General features: G+C 48.0%; 1 protein-coding gene across 3 annotated transcripts in view; it reads right to left on the bottom strand.

Moving 5' to 3' along the window:
* The window catches only part of MPP7 (MAGUK p55 scaffold protein 7), a 141572-nt gene that overhangs the window by 104750 nt on the left and 15393 nt on the right, over positions 1 to 21429 (bottom strand). The gene's annotated exons all lie outside the window — the stretch shown is intronic.

Below are 21429 nucleotides of genomic sequence, written 5' to 3'. Positions count from 1 at the left end.
TGGGTCAGACAGTAGCACAGTGTTTTCACAGTAGCAAACAGCACAGAATTATCCATCATGCTGCTGTCTAAGAAACTTGGCAAAATGACTTATAGAAGCTTTCTCAAAGGAGGTAACCTAGCATGAACTGATACCAACTCAGAGCATGTGGCTAATATTCCCAGTGGGATTCTTAGGGCTAAAACAAATGAAATGTGCTTCCCTCCTCCCTCACAGTCTCAGTACGCCCATCTACTCTGGCACCATCAGAATCTATGTAACCGCAATAGTTACCAGCTTGAGTTACTGACTACATATTATTCTGCAGCACTGAACACATTCAATTTCTACGAAGTAAGCTCCACTAAACTCAGAACAAGTAGTTTCTCGGGGCGGGGGGGGGGAGGAATGGTCACGATCAGACCAAGATTTATTGATCACAAGAAAAAAATTCCAAACACACTGCCATATTGCTATTTTCAAACACACTGCAATTTAAGTATGATATCAGTAGTCTATCAATTTTATGCTGATGTATTTTAGATTTTTTTGATGTATTTTTTTGAACTGTTACGTTTCAGGTCACCACTACTGCCTCTTCTAAAACTAAGTATAGTACCTTTGGAAACTAATGCCCCCCCTTCCAGTTTAGTAAAGACTATTTTTAAAAATGCATTCTTTCCAGACATTTTCTACAGACTTCAAGGAACTGAAGTTCAGTTTTGCTTTAAAAGCTACTTTTATGGTTCAAAAAAATGGCTCACACAGGAGCATACACAAATCTCTCTCTTTCACTCACACACACACACACACAAAACCTATGCTAAATACTGCTTTCTATCAGTGGCTGCACTAACATCTTAATATTTTAAGTTTCACGCCAGGGTGCTTGTCTCAGTCATTGGATTTATAAAAGCCAAGCACCTGGTACAAAACATGCATAACTCTGTTTCAGAATACCAGTGGATGCTGTTGGAGTATTTCAGTGACAGTGAACCATGCATAATAAATGGGCATTGTGGCATCTACTTTTCTCATTAAAACAGCAAGTACTTGACAACAGCAAACCTTGTGAGTGGTTTCTCAAAGGGTACTAAGAGAACATTAAAAATTCCTTTCCATCTCACATCTTTTTAAGTATAAATATTTCACTCAACTGTCTGCAGCAACTACACTTTTCCTCCATATAAAAAGCAATGTTGTTGAAAACAGGAATGGAAAGTTTAAGTTAAGACTATACTTCTGAACCACCACAAATACAATTGCTAATCTGTATTATTAAATGTATGTTAACTGTAAGTGTTTCCTTGTGATAATGATGTTGGTGAGACTATTTCAATTTCTTACAGACCTCCTTTTATACTTTTTGTTGTTGTTCTAGTCCTTTCATTTTCAAGCAATTAAATCAGAACCTGGGGGAGAGAGCAGGGTTCTTTCCAGGCCTATTTTGGCATTTGAGGAAGGACTTGTTGGGGTCAGGCCTGACTAGGGTTGCCAGCTCCAGGTTGGGATTCCTGGAGATTTTGTGGTGGAGTCTAATGAGGGCAGTGTTTGGGGAGGGAAGGGGTATCAGCCAAATATAATGCCACAGAGTCCACTTACTAAAGCAGTTATTTTCTCCAGTGGGACAGATCTGTTGTGTGGAATTCAGTTGTAATCAGGGCTTTTTTTCCTGGAAAAAGAGGTGCCAGAACTCTCACGAGGGAAATGAAGGAGAAATGACAGGTTGCTTACCTGTAACTGTAGATCTTCAAGTGGTCATCTGTGCATTCACACTCATGGGATAGAGCACCAGCGCCGATCCCCGAATCGGTACCTAAAAAGCCCAGGATTTTTTCGCACTCGGCACCAACGGGCATGCGCAGGCGTCCCAATGCTCATGCTCTCCAGCATTCCTGACCCCGCCACTTCCTTCCTGACCACTGGAAGCCCCTACTGGAGGGAGACCGTCAGCAGTGGGGAAGGAGGGCGGGTAGTATGAATGCACAGATGACCACTCAAAGATCTACAGTTACAGGTAAGCAACCTGTCTATCTTCTTCATGGATTCTGTGCTTCACACTCATGGGAGATTAGCAAGCAAGACATATCTGGAGGCGGGAATAATATAATAATAATAATTTTTTATTTCTATCCCGCCCTCCCCGCCGGAGCAGGCTCAGGGCGGCTCACAACATAAAACACACATTACATCAGTTATAATTATAAAACACGGTTAAAACAATTACAAAGTATTAAAATTCACATAACAGTATGGCGTTATAACAGGTTTCAATAAATTCCAGAAGTAAAAACATTTCAAGAATAAAAGCATTTCTAGCAGCATATCTAGTTTTGTCACAGTTTTTTCACTAATTTTTTTCGCTAGTTGAAGGCCATCTTGAAAAGGTGGGTCTTACAGGCCCTACGGAATCCCTCTAAACATCGTATGGCCCTCACCTCCTCAGGGAGTTGGTTCCACAGTAGTGGAGCAGTAATAGAGAAGGCCCGGTCCCGGGTGGCTTTCAGTCTGGCCTCCCTTGGCCCAGGGATATTCAGCTGGTTTTTCCCAGATGACCTCAGTGCCCTCTGGGGCTCATAAGGGGAGAGACGGTCCCTTAGGTAGGTAGGTCCTCGGCCATATAGGGCTTTAAAGGTAATAACCAGCACCTTGTAGCGAACTCGGTATGCCACTGGCAACCAGTGCAGTCCGCGCAGCCCCGGCTGTATGTGCTCCCACCTTGGGAGCCCCAGCAACAGCCTAGCCGCCGCGTTCTGCACCAGCTGCAGCCGCCGAATTCGGCACAAGGGCAGCCCCATGTAGAGGGCGTTGCAGTAGTCCAGTCTCGAGGTGACCGTAGCATGGATCACTGTTGCTAGGTCACGGCGCACCAGGAAGGGGGCCAACTGCTTCGCCCGACGAAGATGAAAGAACGCGGACTTGGCAGCGGCCGCTATCTGTGCCTCCATTGATAATGAAGGCTCCAGAAGAACCCCCAAGCTCTTGACCCTGTGTGCCGCTTTAAGCTGCACACCGTCAAGGACTGGCAAGGGGATTTCCCCTCCCAAGGCACCGCGACCCAAGCACAGGACCTCTGTCTTCGTTGGATTCAACTTCAGCCCACTCAGTCTGAGCCAGCCTGCCACGGCTTGCAATGCTAGGTCCAGGCTTTCTGGGACGGAGCCAGGCCGGCCATCCATTAGCAGATAGAGTTGGGTGTCATCAGCATATTGATGGCACCCAAGTCCAAACCTCCGGGCAATCTGGGCAAGGGGGCGCATATAGATGTTAAATAACATCGGGGAGAGAACTGCCCCTTGTGGGACCCCACATACTAGTGGGTGCCTCCGGGACCGTTCCCCCCCAATGGCCACCCTTTGTCCCCGTCCTTCGAAGAAGGAGGAAAGCCACTGTAAGGCCAATCCCCCAATCCCCGTGTCGGCGAGCCGGCGGGCCAGTAACTGATGATCAACCGTATCAAATGCGGCCGACAGATCTAACAATATCAGCACCGCCACGCCGCCTCGATCCAGATGCCGCTGGAGGTCATCCACCAAGGCGACCAGCACTGTCTCCGTCCCATAACCCGGACGGAAGCCGGACTGGTGAGGGTCTAAGGCGGAAGTGTCATCCAAAAAACTCTGCAGCTGTAACGCCACTGCCCTCTCTATAACCTTACCTAAAAATGGTAGGTTCGAGACCGGCCGGTAATTTGCCAATTCGGCCGGGTCTGCTGTACTCTTTTTTAGGAGAGGGCGGACCATGGCCTCTTTCAAAGATGTTGGAAATTGCCCTTCCAAGAGGGATCTATTTATGATATCCCGTATAGGATATCTAAGCTCCCTCTGGCAGGATTTGATTAGCCAGGAGGGGCATGGGTCAAGGTCGCAAGTTGTAGGGCGTACAGTTGAGAGGACTTCGTCGACTTCCCCAAGACTAAGCGCGTCAAAGTGATCCAGGATAACACCAGAAGACAGGCACGGGGCCCCGGGTTCGTCTGCTGCAGTCAATGTGGCAGGAAAGTCCTGGCGGAGTGACGAGATTTTATCTGCAAAAAATTTCGCAAAAGCCTCACAGCCTATTTCCAATTCTTTCATGTTTGGTCTGCCTTGGGGCAGAGTGGTCAGATTCTCAATTATCTTAAATAATTGTGCTGGGCGCGAATTTGCAGATGCAATCCTAGCCGCAAAGTATTCCTTCTTTGCAGCTTTGACTGCCATCTCATAAGACTTCATAAACGTTCTGTAGGATGTTCTCGTCGCTTTGTCACGAGTATGCCGCCACCGCCTCTCTAGTCGTCTGAGTCCCTGTTTCAGTCGGCGTAGCTCCGAGGTATACCAAGGAGCCAGCCTACTTCGGGGGTGCAGAGGACGCCGGGGTGCAATTTCGTCGATGGCCCTGGATAACCTGTCATGCCAGGTATCTACTAGGTCATCGAGGGAATTGCTAGGGGGCCAGGGGTCCCGCAGAGCCCTCTGGAACCGCTCAGGGTCCATCTGACTCCGCGGGCGAGCCAAAATAGGCTCGCCGCCCGTACAGGGTCGAGGGGGCGCACCCACACGGGCCTTGAGGGCTAGGTGGTCCGACCATGGCACCGCTTCTACTGCGATACCGTCCACCAGAATCCCGGACGCAAAGATCAAGTCTAACATGTGTCCGGCCTGATGCGTGGGAGTGGTAACAAATTGGGAGAGTCCCAGTGTTGCCATGGAAGACACTAGGTCCAGCGCCTGATTGGAGGCCGCGTCGTCTGCATAGACGTTGAAGTCACCCAAGACCATAAGCCTTGGGAACTCCAACGCCCAGCCCGCCACCGCCTCCATCAGGGCTGGTAAGGCGCTGGCTGGTGCGTTAGGCGGACGGTACACCAGCCAGATCGCCAACCCCTCCCCCACTTCCCACGCTAGACCGGCACATTCCAAGCCATCGATCGTTGGGGCCAGGAAGACGGTCATCCAGAAGAAACAGCTTGCAGCACCATAGCTCCCAAACGAGTCCTCTGCTGAGCATGCCCGTCCAGCGCGTAGTGCTTCATAAAGGCATGCGGAGAGGACCAGGTGGCAGCCTTGCAAACATCCATCAGGGAAACGCCTTTCAGGAACGCCACCGACGTCACCATCACTCTTGTAGAGTGTCCGCGAATAGGCCCAGGTAACGGCTTCTTTGCCAACAAACAACAGTTTAATAGTCTCAGTGAGCCATTTTGAAAGCCGCTGAGACGATATCCTGGAACCTAACTTAGGAGCAGCATAAGAAACAAAAAGCTGCTGGTCCTTACGAAAACTCTTGGAGCGACTTAAATAAAACAATAAAGCACGCTTCCCATCTAGAGCATGCAACCTACGATCCGAGGAAGGTGAAGGATGAAAAGTGGGCAACCAAACTTCTAAGTTGAGGTGGAACTGAGAAACCACCTTGGGGAGAAAAGAAATATCAGGGGCTAACAACACTCCAGCCTCCTGAAAAACTAGATATGGACAGTCACAACGCATAGCCGTGAGCTACCCTGCACGGCATGCTGATGTGATGGCTACCAAAAAAGCAATCTTCCAAGATAGAAGCTGTAACGAACATTTGGCCATCGGCTCAAAAGGACGCCGAGTCAGCCTGTCCAACACTAAAGTCAAATCCCACAACTGTGGGGGTGATCTCGATGGAGGATGAAGCCTAAGCAAACCCTTCAAAAACCTCTTAGAATAAGCATGTGCAAAAACAGAGTGCCCCTCAACTGGTTCATGGAACGCAGAAATTGCTGCCAAATAAACCTTGATGGAAGAAAAAACAAGGCCAGCATCCACCAGCTGAGGTGGATGCCGTACCCCTGCTGAGGGAGTCTGCTTGTGAGGTGAGTGACAGTATCCTATAGCAAGCAGGTGTTAGAATGTAAGCATGTGAGAATCATGTGAATACCATTAACCAATGAACAATGTGATTGGTTGAGGGGGATATAAAAGCAGTAGCCCAATGTCTATCTAGTGTGGAGTTGATCAGACGGAGATAGAGAGTGCCATGCTGTTGGATTGATGATAAAGCACTGTGACTTGACTATTCTATTTGGACTGTGTATCTGTACCTTTGCCTGGCTGGACTGATTGTAAGTGAATGATTCTTGGACTGTGACTTGACTATGATATATGCCTAATCCCAATACAACTTTGTTGAACCGGCTGTATTTGTGAGTGTCTTCATTAGAGCAACAACTGAGACTGGTCTGACCAGAGTGGCCCTGAAGGACGCTTCCACTTCTACTCTGTCATTGAGGACCCCTGGGAGATGCGCTGCCTTCACAAAGATGTCGTGGTCCAGGCACTCCGACCACAGATCCAGCGCCAGCACACAAAGCCGTCGAGAGACTGTCCCTCCCTGTCGGTTGATGTAACACAGGGCAGTGGTATTGTCTGTTAGCAGAGCAACAATCTTCCCCGCCACCATGGGGCGGAAAGACCGAAGAGCAAAGTGAACTGCCAGCAGTTCCAAGTAATTTATGTGGTAGTGAGTCAATTTCAAAGGCCAAGGACCACCCACACACAGATCGTCCATTTGGGGCCCCCAACCCCATAAAGATGCATCTGTTGTGATAGTCACAGTTGGTGCAGGTTGATGTAAGGGAGCTCCCTGACAAATGTTGTCCTTTGACTTCCACCATTGCAGTGTTTGAAGTGTCGCAGGTGGAATTACAAACTTCTTTCGAGGTGAGTCCCTTAACGGGCGAAACTGATGAAGGAACCAAAGCTGTAGGCCTCTCATCTTCAGTTTCGCAAAGAGCAGCACACTTGTAGTCGCCGCCATCAGCCCCAGCATCTGCTGCAGCGCCATGCCCCACTTTCGACTCTGCAGAAGTTCGACAAGGTTGATAATGTCCCTTGCTCTTTGCTGAGGCAGAAACGTGCGATGAAGTTTCGTATCCAGCAAAGCCCCTATGAACTGAACTGTCCTTGATGGAGTAAGGTGCGATTTCTCCAAATTGACCTGCAGACCCAAGGTGTCGAGAAGACGAAGAGTGACGGCAAAGTGGGATGACAAACTCTCTTTCGACTCCGCCACAAGGAGCTAGTCGTCGATGTATGGAAAGATGACTATCCCTTGAAGCCGGAGATGGGCAGCCACAACGCTCATCATCTTCGTGAACACCCGAGGTGCAGTGGATAGACCGAACGGAAGAGCCTTGAACTGGAAGTGCTGAGAACCTACTGCAAACCGAAGGAAACGTCTGAACGCAGGATGGATGCTGACGTGGAAGTATGCATCCTTGAGGTCCAGCGTTGCCATCCAATCCCCTTGGTTGATGAGGGGCAGAATTGTTTGCAGAGTGGACATTCTGAACTTCTGGTACAAAATAAATATGTTCAGATTCCGAAGATTCATGATTGGTCTTAGACCCCCGTCCTGCTTGGGAACCAGGAAGTAACGAGAGTAGAAGCCTCCCGTCCTGGCCTCCATCGGACCCTCTCTATGGCTTGTTTCTGTAAGAGGTTGCTCACCTTCGCCAGCAGAGGTGGGGAAGAGGGAGTGGTAATTACCACAGATTGGTTTGGAATCTGAGCAAAATCTATTTTGTAGTCTTCTTCTACGGTGGAAAGCGCCCACCTGTCCGTAGTGATGGACTCCCAGGCCGACAGGAATGGGCGGAGGCAGATAGACAAAGAGGAAGAGGGGACGGTGACGCGTGCTGTCCGAACGTCAAAGGCCGTGCTTTTGAGGGCAAGTGCCCTTGGACTTGCCGGTGGTCTGTGGTGAAGCGGAACGGTTTCTGTTATTCCCCCTGTATGAGGACCTACTCTCAGGTTGAGCAGAGCGAGGTCTCCACTGCTGTTCCGGGGAGAACTTTTGGTACGGCTTCTTTGCCCAAGGCTTGTGCCACTGTTTCTGTTTTGCAGCTCTGGAAGATGCCGGTACGCCCAGGTTCCTGGAAGTTTTTATACTTTTATCCATTTCCTGGAGCGCATTGTCAGTGGTAGAGCTGAACAGGCCTTCGCCCTCGAAGGGCAGATCTTCAACGAAGGCCCGGTGTCCTGCTGGAGGGCCATGGATCTGAGCCAGGAGTGGCGATGGAGGCAGAAGGCAGAAGTGATGGTCCTTGCTGAGACGTCAACCATGTGCTTTGCTGCAGCCAGCTGTTGTTTGGCTACAGCAAAGCCTTCCTTCTGCAACTTCTTTGCAGCCGACCTCTTCTCCTCACTCAGGGAAGACAGGAGGGGGGGTAAGTTATTCCCACACTGAGTATTGGTATCTAGCCATGCACGCGGCATAGTTAGATACCTTTACTTCCAGCGCCCCAGCAGAACAGAACTTCGTCCCGAAGTTATCCAGCTTCTTTCACTCCTTGTCTGGTGGAGAGGAGTGCATCTTGCGGGCCTTTGACGAGGAGGAAATGACCACCGAATTGGGCTTTGGGTGTGTAAAAAGGAACTCAGCCCCGGACTCTTGGACACGGTACATATGGTCCACCCTTCTCGATGACATGGGTGTAGAAGCAGGCTTCGCCCAGGGCTCCTTCACCGCCTGTAGGATGACCTTCATCACCGGCAGGGCAACCGCTGTAGACATATTCCGCTGCATGATGTCGAACATGGTATCGTCTACAGCGGGTTGCAGCTGTGTCACTGGAAGCGAGAGGGAGAGTGCCATCCTCTTCACCAGGTCCCCGTACGACTTCAGATCCTCCGATGGTGAGATGGGAAGATCCTCAGCCGTATGAGACACCTGTGAAGGTTCCAAAGCCTGGTCTGGATCGCCAGTACCAACCTCGGAGTCCAACGATGAAGACTCTCTGCGTAGAGAGTGTTCTGAGGGCGCCGGTGTTGACTCTCTGACGAGCGACCGGTTGGCCCCCGCGACCAAGGTTGGACTTCCTCCACCACTACGCCACGTCTGTCAGGCGGAACAGAGATTGATGCCGAAGGACGCCATCTAGAGTGCTGAGACAGCCTGGACATATGAGTGTCGATGCACTTAGAGTCCAAGAGTGTGATTCTTAGCGACGCAAGAATGAAGGCTGTACACAGTAGCTGTAAAACCACTATATACATTTACTTACAACACCACTCACTCTTCTGACTGACAATATGCTCCGCTGCAACTCCAACTCCATTAACCCACACACACCATAGTTACTCTGTACATTTATACATTGGACAGCCAATCAGCAACTTGCTGTGTCATGCTGACTCTGATGGCTGATGCAATACTTCTGGCAGCCAGCCACCTGCTGTCATGTAGATCATCTAAGCCTTCAGATCTACTTTCAGTTCTGCAGCACATGCTATAAGCTGTCTCTTCACATATAACAGCACACCCCTCCTCAGGTTATAGCTTGTGCTGTCATCCATACATTACAATATTACATATACATATTGTTCATTTCAGCATCAACACATTTGGTTACATTTCTTTCCATATATACATTAGTTACAGTTCAGTATTTTCATTCCCTGAACACACACACATTTTGCTCCGCTTGCCAATTAACCTGCAAGCACATTCTTATCAGTTGGCACACTGCCCAGCCTGACCATATCTCCTCAGTTGGCTCTCTTCCCAGACTGAGCACTTCCCTTATCTTTGCTTGGCTTGTTTCCCAGGTCTGTTAGAAACACAGTACCGTGTAGTTTAGTGTAGACATGCATTCTCTTTCAATACACATTTTCACAGACTTCAGCTTTTTTACACTTAGCTTAACATTTGCAGTTTTGGAATTGTTCACATTTTAGTTTTAACAAACACCATTTAGTTACAGCTTATTATACTTTTTAAAACAGTAAGTTTGTTTTAATGTTACAGCACATTCCAACACATTAATGTTACAGCACATTCTTTTACATTCCAGCATTTATTCATCTGCACATTGCACCCTTTTTAATTAGTTACTGCTTACAGCCCCCCCTTCCAGGCTTTTGTTTATGTGTCTCCTTGTTCTCCAGGAGACATCCCATACAGCAGTTCCAGCACACTGGGCTATGTTTTAGGGTTGTCGTCATACACATATGTATAACCTCCTTCCTCTTTTGTGAAAGAAGTATCCACGTGTACATCTGGTGCACTCACACAGCCCCTTGGCTTTCCATCTGGCAAACTATCTCCATTGCCCAGATAATTTATATCAGCATCAAAACCATATATTTTGGGCGGTACACCTTTATTTTCTCTTGCCGAGACCCTGACTTCAACCGGCTCCCTTTTTACAGCCTCAGAAGTCTCCTGCTGTTTACTGCTGCCTGCACTGTCCTCCTCCTGCTTCAGTGAGTGAGCCTGCTTGCTTTCTGGCTTTTGCCCCTCCTCACTTGTCAGAGACAGTTGTAGCTTAGTTTCTCTGGGCATTTCATTGGCATGAATTTTAGACCAATTCTCATCCTCGCAAAACGAGGCAGACCTACTCATTTTTATCATGTCATTACTGTCCACAAATCTCCAGGACTTCATGCCGTTCTGATACCCCACAAACACAAGTTTTCTGCTTTTGGCACCACCTTTCCTCCTCTTATCTAGAGGAATGTTCACCCAAGCCTTAGATCCAAATATTCTAAGGTGATCCAGGGATGGCTTTCTCCCATACAGGACCCTGTAGGGTATGTCGTTTATAGCTTCCGTCCACAAACGATTAGAAATGTAACAGGACGTTTTCAAGGCTTCACCCCAGTATGCCAGCCTTAAACCACTATCTTCTAGTAAAGCATGGCAGATACCCTGGAGTAATCCCGCTTTGCGCTCCACAACCCCGTTCTCCCACGGGGAAGAAACATTGGCAACTCTAGGCTTTATGCCCTCTTGCCTCAAATAGTTGGCAAAGTCTTTATTTAGAAATTCACCTCCCTGATCTGTGGAGCGAGGCAATTTTTGCATTTAACTGCTTTTGTATCCTTCTAGCCCAGTACTTAAAAGTTGCACAGACATCACTCTTATGCTTAATAGCATACATCCACGCAAATCTGCTGTGGTCATCGACCAGAACCAACCCAAACCTATTTTTAGAAACACTGGGTGCATACGGCCCCACCAGGTCAGCATGTATTAATTGGAGCGGTCTCTCAGACACCCGTTCACTCTGTCTAGTCGATGGAAATGCCTCTGATTTGGCTTCCTTGCAGATGTTACAATCTAAAAATGCATTACATTTATCAACTTTTACTCCCTGCAATATTCCCAGGGTTTTGTTAATTGTGTTATAGATGGCGTGGCCCAGCCTTCTATGCAGCCAGTGAATGCACCTGCTGTGTGGCTGTCTATTCCATACAGTTTGTGCCTTCTCCACATTTTGCACAAGCTCATACACATTAGCTTTTAGTGTTCCCTTAGCCAGTCGTTTACCCTGCTTTAAGATTTCACAGCCCTGCTTATCAAATACTACTGTAAACCCAGCTGTTGCCAGGACGGAGACACTTAACAAATTAGTCTCTAGCTCCGGCACACACAATACCTTATCAAAACTCTGATTAAGTCCAGGAAAATAGAGCGTGCCTTGGCAAAGCACGCCTGCTTGTCGCCCATCAGCTAAGCTCACAGTTTTCTGCTCAGCTGGTCTGCAGTCCTGCAGCTGTTCTTCCTGGCAGCAAAATATCTGGGTAGCCCCAGAGTCTACAACCCAGGGCAGACTCTGCAGTCCCTGACCAGTTCTTACCAGAGTTGCCTGGGGTGTCCTTGAAGACTGCTGCCGGCTCTTCCTCTGCTGGTGTGGACAAAATCTTCGCAAATGCCCGAGCTGGTTACACAAATAACAATGTTTCCTCCGCACTTGCAAGGCTCTCTCCTCCTCTTTGGCTTGCCAGCTGGAACCAGCCCCCACAGACCTCTGCGTATCTTCTTCTTTACGGTGAGTCTGCTCTTTCTTGCTTTCCAGCTGCCTTTGTTCCTCTGCCAGGAGTTTGCCGGTCACGTAAGGCAAAGTTAGCTTGTCGGCATCCTGCCCTTCAAATGCTATCACCAGCACGTCATATCTCTCGTCCAGAGAGCTCAATATTATGTACACTTTATCTTCCTCAGCCACCGCTTTACCCCTTGCTTCTAGCTCTTGGAAACAGACAGACATACCGTCGAGGTGGTCCCTCATCGACTCCCCGGCCAGCATACGTTTCCTGTAGAGCCTCCTACACAGGGATATCAGCGAACCTGCTGACTTCTGTACATACACAGCCTTGAGAGCTTCCCAAGCCTCCTTTGCTGTCTGGTGCCCACGGACATGCACCGGCTGGTCGTCTGAAACGCTTAGTATTATTGTGGCTAGAGCTTTTTGGTCCTGAATGGCCTCTGCCGGCGTGGGATTAGCTGGAGGAGCTGACTCACAGTCCCAAAGTCCCTCTCTCTTCAGGAAATGCTCTAACCTCAGCGACCAGGTGTTGTAGTTGGTAGTGGTGAGCTTCTCCACCAGCACGGTAGCTGCTGCTGTAGCCATCCTGCTCAGACTCCTTTCAGCCAGTGCTGGTCTCACCTCCTAGGCAGCCTCTGGAGCAAGTCAGCGTCCTTTCTTTACCACCTCTCTCAGGTCTTCTAGGCGCAGCGGAAGCGTGCTTGGCCCATAACCCTGTCGATGCGCTTAGAGTCCAAGAGTGTGTTTCTTAGCGACGCAAGAATGAAGGCTGTACACAGTAGCTGTAAAACCACTATATACATTTATTTACAACACCACTCACTCTTCTGACTGACAATATGCTCCGCTGCAACTCCAACTCCATTAACCCACACACACCATAGTTACTCTGTACATTTATACATTGGACAGCCAATCAGCAACTTACTGTGTCATGCTGACTCTGCTGGCTGATGCAATACTTCTGGCAGCCAGCCACCTGCTGTCATGTAGATCATCTAAGCCTTCAGATCTACTTTCAGTTCTGCAGCACATGCTATAAGCTGTCTCTTCACATATAACAGCGACAATGAGATGCCTCGGACTGCTGGTCCCAGTCTGTGAACTCGCGAGGAGGGTACCATTGGTACGGTGGGTAGAGATAGGCATAAGAAGGCCATTGGCGCTGCTCCTATGGTGGAAGCAGTGGGAAGCGACGAGCTACTGTAATCAGTTCCAGCTCTCTCAGACCTCTCGCCTGATCCATCGGTGCCAAAGGCTCTATCGGCGCCGACACCTCCACCTCCGAGACCGAGTCACTCTCACTGCGACGCCTGGACCCTGAAGAGTGGGAGCGCTGAGTCAGGTTGATCTCTTGCTCCGATGCTGATAGGCGCAGCTGCAAAGCACTGCCTCTCGACACTGAAGGGCTACGACGTCGGGATGCCAAGATCTTCCTCGATGGAGCTGTCGATGTCAATGCGTCATGCGAAGGGGTGCGGGATGGTCTCTTCTTCCGCTTCTCCTTTGATTTCACCTTCTTTGGCGCGGATGATCGGGTTCCTGAATCATCCCAACGCTTCTTAGCCGGAGTGTCCACTGACCTTTCAGAAGGCCGTTTTGTGGAACGCCCGCGCTCTACTGGCATCTCAGTCCTGATCGGTGAAACCTCAGCCGATGTGACCATAGGGGCTGGGGCCTCTCCCATTGTTTGAGGACGAAGTGCCAACTCGACCAATGCCGCCGAAAGCCTTGCCGCTTGATTCTTACGAGTTTGCTTGGAGAAACTCAGACAGTGTGCGCAAGGGTCGATGCAATGTCCCTCACCCAGACAGAGGAGACAGAAGGAATGGCTGTCGGGGGGGGGGGCAATCTTCTTCCCACAGGAGCAGCACCACCTAAAAAACCCCAAATGTCTTTCCATAGACGCCCAGGGAAAAACACGGGGGAAAAACTGAGCCCCAAAGGGCAAGTCCAACAAACTTTTTTTTTAAACAACACTAACTATCTAACAACTAACTAACTACACTAAAAAAATAACGGGCTATATACAACAGGAAAAAAGCAATCTAAGATTACTTTACCGACCAGGGACACAAAAAGAGATCCTCTCAGCGTAGCGGTCAGAAAGAAACTGGCGGGATCCTCGCTCTGGCACTGGTGAGCATGCGCATTGGGACGCCTGAGCATGCCCGTTGGTGCCGAGCACGAAAAAATTCCGGGCTTTTTAGGTACCGATTCCAGATTCCATGGCGCCGGGATGGGAGGGCGGAGGGAGCAATCCTGGCGCTTGCTGTAAGCATCAGAGCTGGAGCCAGGCAGACAGGCACGGAGGAAGCACGCTGCCCCCTCCGCAGCCATCGCTCGCGAAGCGCTGGGTTTGCGGTGGGGGCAGCGTGAAGCGATCCCAGCGCTTGCTGGAAGCAGAGCTGGAGCCAGGCAGGCAGGCGCGGGGGAAGCGCTGGGATCGGAGGCGGAGGCAGCGGATCGCCCCCCAGGAGGAAGGTGCATCCTATGGTCCGGAGCGCCTTATGGACTGAAAAATACGGTAAGTAGTTCTTGAAGGTTCCCTGCTATCCAAGTAGGGAAATGATATGCTCCTTGTACATCCTTGTGAGTTTCTGCATGTAAATGCTTATTTAACAGTGCATTCAATAAGAACCAGATAGGGTTTCTTTTACTATGAAGGTGAAAACCCTAGAGTACTAATCCAATTGCAACTCTGGGCAAAATTTCTTCCCAGTTCTTTCAACCAGAAGATGCTCCAAAGCCACAAAACAAGGACCAATAGAAACACCAGAAGCAACTTTCTAAATCCAAGGGATGGTGGGCAGAATTGCTGGTAAAAAGGCCAAGTTGCCTCTGCTCCTTCTCCTTTAAAGGACAGCCAGTGTGATGTAGTGATTAAAGTCTCAGACTAGGATCTGGAAAACCCAGGTCTGAATTACCACTCTGCCATGGAAGCTTGCTGGGTGAGACATTCTCAGCCAAAACCTATCTCACAGGGTTATTGTGAGGATAAAATGGAGGAGGGGGGGAATGATGTAAGCCATTTTGGGTTCCCACTGGGTATAAAGCGCAGACATCAATAAATGAACAAAAAACCCCAAAGGGTCAGCAGACGGAAGCCTCCTGGCCACATCTCCCCAACGTCCTGCAGTCAGAAACCAAAAGTGGGCCATAGCCATGGATTGGCAGCACAGGACATTAAGTTAAGACATACCAGTAGGTGTAGCTGCTCCCTATTTCTTTATTCCCCAACCCAGTCATTCCTGTATAATGACAGTTGAATTTTCAAGAAAATCGGCCTACCATTATAGACCTTCTCAATGAGGAGCCCTGATAATTTTTTCTCATTAGGGTTTGTAGAATCTTTCGGGCTCAAGTGCCGTGTTCTATTGGAGAAAGTTTTTCTTCCAGACGATTCGTTCTCGGCTGCGGAGAACATCCTCAGTGGCGTTGCAGCCGGAGCAGGCGCTCTGATCTTCTTGGCTGCTGTGCATTGAGTGAGGCCAGGGCTGCTGGAGAGCTGCTATTTCTAGGCTAGAGAGGGTGTGGTGAAAGGGCAATACGTTTGTGGATGTGCCCATTGTTTGGTGGGGCTTCCTGGAAGGATAGTGATAAGGAAACTGGCTGTTGAATGTGACCATTGTTCTGTGTTAATTGCTGGGAGGGTTGGAAGGGGTGTTATGATAAGGAAGATGGTTGTTGACTGTGTGATTGCTCTGTGGGATGTACTGGTTGTTCTGTGAATTTCTGCAATTTATAGTCTGTAGGGTGTTTTGCAGAGCTGGATACCAAGATTGGTGGCTGGAAATACCTTCTTCCTTTCTGTTAAAGTTGTGCTGGTGTTTGTAAATCTCAATAGCTTCTCTGTTCAGGCGGATATGATAATGTGAGGCTGTAGAAAGGACTTCAGTTCTTTCAAAGTGGATGACGTGGTCTCCTTTTTGAAGTGCATGTTCAGCTACAGCTGATTTTTCTGGCTGAAACAAGCGACAATGTCTCTTGTGTTCGGTGAGGCGGGTGTTGATATTGCGTTGGGTAGTGCCAATGTAGACTGCACCACAGGAGCAGGGTATTTTGTAGACTCCAGGGGTTGAAAGTGGATCTCTCATATCTTTGGCCGAGCGCAGCATGTGGCGGATCTGTTGTGTGGGTTTGAAGACTGTGTCAATATTGTGGCGTTTGAGAATTTTGCCAATGCTGTCGGTGACAGATTTTATGTAGGGCAGGAAGGCTGTACCTACATTTGTGTGTGGCTCGGGATTTGGTGTGGATGGTCTCTTGGGATGGAGGGCTCTTCTAATTTCTTGTAGGGAGTATCCATTGGCCTGCAGTGACTGGTTGAGGTGGTGTAGTTCCTGCTGGAGTTGGCTTGGTTCACAGATGCGTGATGCTCGGTGGATGAGGGTTTTACAACTGTACGTTTTTGGCGAGGATGATGATTGGAATTCTTATTTAGATAGCGGTCGGTGTGTGTGGGTTTCCTGAATACAGTGCCGAGTTTTCCGTCATCTTTCCTAGTAATGAGGACATCAAGAAAGGCAAGTTGACCATTGTTTTCTTTCTCCACGATAAACTGGATACGAGGATGGACTGAATTCAGATGAAGGAGAAAGTTATTCAAAGCAGCCTCTCCATGACTCCAGATGGCAAAAACATCATCCACATATCGGAGCCAGCAACGTGGTTTTAGGAGGGCAGATCTTAGTGCTGTATCTTCAAAGGTTTCCATGTAAAAGTTAGCGATGACAGGGCTAAGGGGGCTTCCCATGGCAACTCCATCAATCTGTTCATAAAAGTTATTGTTCCACTGGAAGTAGGTAGTGGTGAGCACATGGTGGAATAGGGCAGTAATGTCATCAGGAAAGATATGTTGTAGTTGGACAAGGGTTTCTTTGACGGGAACCATAGTGAACAACGAGACGACATCGAAGCTTACTAAAAGATCGCTGGGTTGGAGTTTTAGGGGTTTGATTTTTTCCAAAAAATGTGATGAGTTCCTGATGTAAGAGGTAGTGTTGCCCACAAGGGGTTGAAGAAGGCTGGTCAAGTGTTTGGCTATGGCGTAGGTAGGTGAGTCGATGGCGTTGACTATCGGTCGAAGAGGAACATTGGGTTTGTGGATCTTAGGGAGGCCACACAGTCTGGGGGGCAGAGCTTCAGACTTTCTGAGCAGGCGTTGATCCTCAATCGGTATTGATGAACAGATTTGTTTTTCGAAGTATTCTTGTGGTGGGGTCGCAGCGAAGTCTCCTGTATGTATCTGGCTTGAGAAGGTCCTGAATTTTGTTATGGTAGTCTTCTGTATTGAGAATAACTGTGGCGTTCCCCTTATCCGCTGCAAGAACCAGTATGTCCTTTTCAGTGTTGAAGGTTTTCAGAGCTGATCTTTCCGCAAGGGTGAGGTTGCTTTTTGGAGGTTTAGCGTGTTGTAAGATTCTTGATGATTCTCTTCTTATTTCTTCTGCAATGTGTCGTGGGAGGTTGCGGATACTGGCTTCAATGCTGGCGACAATGTCTTCTGTAGGAATTCTGGAAGGGGTGATGGCGAAGTTCCCTCCTTTGGGGAGCACAGAGATTTCAGCTGTTGTCAGTTGTCGATTGGACAGGTTGACAACTGTGCATTGTGTGTCCAGTGTAGGAGAGGGTTGCTTGGTTCTGGAGATGTTGTTATACTTGTTATATTTTTTCTCAGTATAATCCCAGTAATACTGTTTGAAAACCTCTTGTTTATGTCACTGTGAGAGACAGTTTCAAGTACTGCCCTTCAAGTATCTCAGCCAATCACTTTTCAGATGGTGGACTGGAATGTTGAAAAGACAAGAAAAAGAAGAAGTGCAGCAGTTTAACTGGTAGCCAACTGACAGAGTTGGGGCTTGCTGGATTTTGGAGGGAAAAGGGAAAGGAGGGTTAGGCAGGGAGTCCATTAGAGACTTTAGGTATTTTGAAGATAGGTGGGGTTTGGACACCTTTCCTGTTAAAAACAGTTAAAAGCCTTTCAGTTCCATGTCATAATTATGAATCAGTAAAAAAACAATCCTGCTTTGTAACTCTTATGCTTTATCAGGCCCTAGCTCTTGGGGGTGGGGGAAGACCAAGCTGCGCATACCACTTTAATGATCCTGTTTTCTTAGTAGTTTTAATTATGCCTACTATGTGGTTCCCTCAATGAGGACTAGAAGTCTAAGTGAGTGAGGCACTCCAAAGGGATCTGTTGAGGCTGGGTGAGTGGGTGTCAACGTGGCAGATGAGGTTCAATGTGGCCAAGTGCAAAGTCATGCACATTGGGGCCAAGAATCCCAGCTACAAATACAAGTTAATGGGGTGTGAACTGGCAGACACTGACCAAGAGAGAGATCTTGGGGTCGTGGTAGATAACTCACTGAAAATGTCGACAGTGTGCGATTGCAATAAAAAAGGCCAACGCCATGCTGGGAATTATTAGGAAGGGAATTGAAAACAAATCAACCAGTATCATAATGCCCCTGTATAAATCGATGATGTGGTCTCATTTGGAATATTGTGTACAATTCTGGTCACCGCACCTCAAAAAGGATATTATAGCATTGGAAAAAGTGCAGAAAAGGGCAACTAGAATGATTAAAGGTCTGGAACACTTTCCCTATGAAGAAAGGTTAAAACACTTGGGGCTCTTGAACTTGGAGAAACGTCGACTGTGGGGTGACATGATAGAGGTTTACAAGATTATGCATGGGATGGAGAAAGTAGAGAAAGAAGTACTTTTCTCCCTTTCTCACAATACAAGAACTCGTGGGCATTCAATGGAATTGCTGAGCAGTCAGGTTAAAACGGATAAAAGGGAGTGCTTCTTCACCCAAAGGGTGATTAACATGTGGAATTCACTGTCACAGGAGGTGGCGGCGGCTACAAGCATAGCCAGCTTTAAGAGGGGATTGGATAAAAATATGGAACAGAGGTCCATCAGTGGCTATTAGCCACAGTATGTGTATATATATATGTGTGTGTGCGTGTATATATGTATACACACACACACACACATATATTGGCCACACATATATTGTGACACAGAGTGTTGGACTGGATGGGCCATTGGCCTGATCCAACATGGCTTCTCTTATGTTCTTGTGGTCCCAAAAGCCTCAATTACAAAAATAAAAGTATATAAGAAGGAAAAACAAATAAATTTGACACTGTGAAATTTAAATCCCTAGTTTCCAGGTCTGGATACAGGGTATCATCACAGTAGCCTTATATTTACAGTCACAGCTTTCCAACAAATGGTGGAAATTACAATTTAGGTATGATAAGAGTTCTCTCTTAATCCTTATTCCCTCTACTAGACTGAGGAAGCAGACTGAGGAATCTACTCAGAAGGCAGCCCCATTTTATTTAGTGGGACTTGCTCACAAAAAAGTCTTCTTAGGTTTTCACTGATAAATTCTTTGGGAATGAGGAATAGTTGGAAAGCCATTTAAACCCCCAGTTTGCCATGAATGCTTGCTGTGTGGCCTTGTGCTGCTTGCTCTCTTTGAGACTAACCTACCTGACAGGAGTGTTGTTATGAAGATAAAATGGCTCTGCTCTGCCTCGGTGCACTGGCCTTGGGAGAAGGGCTCCTCTACTGAAAGAGCGGGCATCGGCAGGGGCAGTGTGGAGGAGGGGAAGGCGCCTTGTACTTACATTGTAAGGCAAGCCCCAGGCTGCTTGCTTTGCTCTGCCTTGGTGCACTGGCCTTGGGAGAGGTGGGCTGCTCCATAAGAATCAAGTGTACCAAGGCAGAGCAGAGCAAGCAGCCCGGGGCTTCCCTTGCAAAGAGCAGGCATCGGCGGGGGTGATGTGGAGGAGGGGGGTGGGCGCCTTCTGCTTACATTGCAAGGCAAGGCCTGGGCTGCTTGCTCTGTCTAGGTGCACTCTCCTCCTCCATCAAAGGAGAGGACGAAGGGCTTCCCACCCTTTTTTGGAGGAAGTGGGCTGCCCTTTCTCTTCAAGAAATAGGTCTTTCTCCCTCCCTAAAAGAGGCAGTCTCCAGGTTTTTCCTGGAGATTTCCCCACAAATCAGTTCAGTTCCCTAGAGGAAAAGATGGTGGGCTTCCCCCCCCCCCCCTTTGTAAAGGAAGTGGGCTGCCCTGTCTGTCCAAGAGACATTATGGGAACGGCATATAGTGCCCTTCTGTCCATCACAGAGTACCCAGAGCTTACAAGACAGCTGCTGAAGCAATGTGAAATAGTAATGTAGAAACAATAAAAGGAGTGGGTGGGGGGGAAGGGAACCTATGATAACCAGTAGGAGAAAAAGGCAGACTAAGGAAGTCCAGTCTTGATACTGGCAAAATAAAATTACAGAAACAAGAACAAAATCAATGTTAGGGCTTTTACTGGACCAATCAAGTTAGTGCAAAATAAAATTAACCTTGAAAGAAATATGGTGTAAGCCAGAAAAAAGTGGCAAGTCCCAGTCAAAGAAAGCAGCCTTGACTTTAGGGACTCCTTAAAGACTCTCTGAAAAGGGCTGTTTTCAAGTGTTGTTGCAAATTTAACAGCCAGATAATATCCCTGGGATGTAGGTGACAAAAGTGTGGAGTGCAGAGTGAGAAGCCTCTATCACCCCCCACCTCTCCTTCCTTTCTCTATCTCCTGCCTTCTGTCCCCCATCTTTTCTCCCCTCAAAAGTAACTTGACAGATCATGCATGTCCTCTGGCTGGCATACATCCTTTGTCTTCTCATGGGGATGCCTCCTGACCCTCCACAGGAGGCAAAGAACCACTCAGTGGTGGCCAAGACCTCCCTCCCTCCCTACAAGCTGCCTTAAGTCTCTCCTTCCTTCCTCCATCTATTCTCTCTATTCCCACCTCTTTCACTCTTTCCTCCCACCTGTCTCTCTATCTCCACTCCTTTTCCCCTCCTCTATTTGTCTCAAAATGAGGGAGCTATTGCTTGTCAAATGCATCTCTCTGTGAAAGAGTTTGTAGTGGTGGTTGTTGAATGAATACAATGGGAGCCAGCCTGTTTGTGACAGGTGAGCTGCTTTTGCTTTTCTAGTGACTGTGCTTCTGAATCTTGTATGTCAGAATAGGATCTCGGGAACAGACACCATTCAAAAACTTCAGGAAAGTAAGTGAAAGTTGGATTTTTGCTGTGGGATATAGTTTTGATTGAAGTCTTTTTTTGCTGCTTTCTGTCTGATGCACACTGCTCTTTCCCAGTGCTGAAATATGAGGACTTTGAAGAGTGTGATGCTTTCTATATAGCTCAGGCAATTTTTCTCCAGATTGCCAACTCTGAGTTGGGAAATACCTGGAGATTCTGGGGTGGAGCCTGAGCGGTGGGTGTTGCCTTCTGACTCACTTCCAGTGATGTCAAGGGGTGTGGCATATGCAAATAACTTATGCAAATAAGTTATGCTAATAAGTTCCTGGATAGCTTTTTCTACGAAATGACCCCTGAGGAGGAGAGAATGTTATAAGTTGCTTTGGGTTCCCATTGGGGAGAAAAGCAAGATATAAATATCTTATCTAATATATAGTGTAGGGCCCTCTTCCCCTGCTTTGTCTCAGCCAAAGTTGAGAAGAATCATAGCTGAACACTAGACTACAAGAACCACAAGTCTTAAGGTTCATTCCCTGCTTCTCAAGTTAAAGCATCTCTGGAAAAAGCCTTAGGATAAGACTCCCTTGGCAGCTTTTGCCAGTGCAAGTAGACAGTA

The sequence above is a fragment of the Heteronotia binoei genome, chromosome 10 (assembly GCF_032191835.1).
Source record: "Heteronotia binoei isolate CCM8104 ecotype False Entrance Well chromosome 10, APGP_CSIRO_Hbin_v1, whole genome shotgun sequence".
Classification (NCBI taxonomy): Eukaryota; Metazoa; Chordata; class Lepidosauria; order Squamata; family Gekkonidae; genus Heteronotia; species Heteronotia binoei.
The sequence above is the reverse complement of the archived record's forward strand: the minus strand, read 5'-3'. Positions and strand labels throughout refer to the sequence as shown.